This window comes from Schistosoma haematobium, chromosome 1, assembly GCF_000699445.3.
Source record: "Schistosoma haematobium chromosome 1, whole genome shotgun sequence".
NCBI classification, from domain to species: Eukaryota; Metazoa; Platyhelminthes; class Trematoda; order Strigeidida; family Schistosomatidae; genus Schistosoma; species Schistosoma haematobium.
Window position 1 is genome coordinate 28,850,084 of NC_067196.1, and position 2,932 is coordinate 28,853,015.

The window sequence follows — 2,932 nt, forward strand, 5'->3', positions numbered from 1 at the left end:
TCAGAGAAACGTCATAATGTCGAAATGTGATAAAAAATTGAAACATGATTAATGCATTACTTACCTTAAGTATTGAGATTAAGGAAACTGTTGGAATTGTAAGATTATGTGTACATGTGATGATGAGTTCAATTATACGATGATTTTTTTCTAACTTATCCATATTATGTGGTCAAAATATGCAATTATTTATCATATTTATTAACCCTGGTAGAGAAATGATAACTTAATTGTAAAGCGATATTTCGAGATAAAATGAAGGGATTTATCTGTGATAAATAATGGTCTTCCAGTAGTCACTGAATTCATGTTCAATTTCTCCATCTGAATATATATATATATATATATATAGTTGAAGTTATGAGTCATTTCAAGCTAGATAACCATGGAAAACCCGGAAGCACTGGACGGCCGTTTCGTTCTATTATGGGACTCCTCAGCAGTGCGCATCCACGATCCCGACCCCCACGAGAATCGAACCCAGAACCTATCAGCTCACGAGTCAGCGCTTAACCATTCGACTACTGAGCCGGCATCCAACGGTGTTAATGTCTAACTTCAACTAATCTAGCTTCAATTGACTCATGATTTCAATTACTAAAATCTCTACAAAACCCCTTCTGATATATACATATATATCTTAGTAGCTGAATTTTTTTATAATTTATGCAATATTCTATGCGATTTTATAGCATGGAAGGTGATTAGCAAGATAATAAAGTAGAAGAGGGCTTAACACATATGATTAACTGAAGTCAATTACTGTTCCTATTGCTGAGTTCAGTGTTTTCTAAGTTTTTTAATTACTTTTATTAGTTAAATAAAAATTGATATCTGTACGAACTAATGGTATTTTTGGAATGCTAAATGATTTATCATTCTGATCTATGATCAATTTATTTTCTAACTAGAATTGACCAAGACTGTTTATAATCACTCTGCTTAATAATCATTTAGAATAACACAACACAGGAAGTAGTTGTAGCTTCAGGGCTTTAATATTGATAAAAGTGAACTATTTTAATTCATACAGATGTTTGCTTTCCATACGTTGCTTGTACTATTATAAGGAGACTGGAAAACTCATTTATTCCAAGGGAAGGATATTATTTAGGAGAACGCAGCCTTGGATGGGATTGAAAGATTTCGTTTATGATATACGATTGGTTCAAGAATATACTCATGAATAAATTATCAGTACCTTTGCGGTAATGTTAGTATCTACAATAACCATAAGTAAGTAATGCTGAACAGTGACCAAGTTTGGTGGTAGACATGTATTTTCAAGGTCTGATGACCATTCTGATGAATTTCGAGTTTCAGGCATTCAGACGAAAGAATTTCCATTCACTTGACCTTAATCCCTCTCTTGAACCAGATGTTTTTGTGATTGATTTCTATTTTCTGCTCAACCAATAACCTGACGTTAGAATAACGACATTACACATAGTGTTAGTCATTTGATTCTTTGTTTTTTGTAGGGATTACATTTCTTATTTTATTCTAATGATTAGTCAAAAGTTCGTGTTATTAAGTAGATTAATTATCCACTTCACTTTGTCTCCATGGCACGGCCATGTTCTGAAGGCCACCCGATTTCACTACCTAACGGGTGGGGTATAAATATTAACATAACTTTCCAGTATAACCTGTCGTCAAGATACATACTTATTTCATTAACCTGGTAAAATAAACATATTTTATACATTCTTTTAATAAAATTATCCGTTTTTACAATATGCGGAGGCGAGAATCGTAAACTTAATTCTTTCAAAGAATATATGTACAATTTATTCTGAGTGTATTTTACTGTATAGCTTACTGCTGATACAACATATATTTTATATATTTACCAGAAATAGGCGTGTGCAGAAGGTTCATTCATAAGAGTAAGTGGTGAAGTACAACTATAATCCATAGTCACTGACCTTGTTAAAGTCCACAATAATGCTAATGTCACTCAAGACAGAAGAGAATATGTAAGAACTAAATATCTGTTGAATTGTAAGGCAGAATTGTATTTCCTGTTAGTCTCATCCAACATTACCGACTGAATATATGGTGCGCTTTGTTCGAAGCTTGTGTTTTCATAGCTAGAAAATAACCATAATGTGTCTTGTAAAAGCTTTAATCAGAAAATATTGATATTGATGCATCCAGACTGTCGAGTTTTGTAGTGTACAAGTTAATGTCCAGAAGGCTTTATTGTGTTCTTAAATAGCCTTAGCATCGCATTGGTTATGATGTTATTATCCATTCATGTGCACTTAGTAAATAAATTCTCTTATGACATAGTCATATCACAATAATCTTTGACAATGGAAACAATTTTTACAAAATCAGTTACTTAATTGATTCCGTTAAGAGTAAGCTTAACGAACTGTGCCGACATACTTTCATTTTCTCCGTTGAATAAACTCTGTTTTTGAAAGTTTCATTCTATTTTTAAGTCTTAAGATTTATGTTAACGGCTCGTACGTGCGAAATTATCTTACAAATACTGTGAGAAAAAATTAATAGTAGATTTACATTCTGTTAGATCGGATAGTTATTTTAAGTGACTATGGATAACTGAACTACTGACAAGATTTTCAGTAGGCAAAAACTTTCACTTCATTTTCAAATTATGGTTTTCCTATTTATAGAGGTTTTAAAACGATAATCTTGGACTGATTGATATTAAACAGGAAAATAAATGGTTATATATAAAATGGATGATTAATCTATTCTTCAAAGATAACATTAATATGCACTGGATAACAAAATGGTTGTCTACATATGGCTTAAGAAATAAGTAAAACTATGAACGTCAGTCGGGATATTAAAGTAATTAGTAGCTAATACTTGAGATGTAGACAGAATAAAAAGCGAAGTTCGTCTGACTGAAATTGGTAAACACTAAGTAAACACATGAATTTATTTCTTTGTCTTT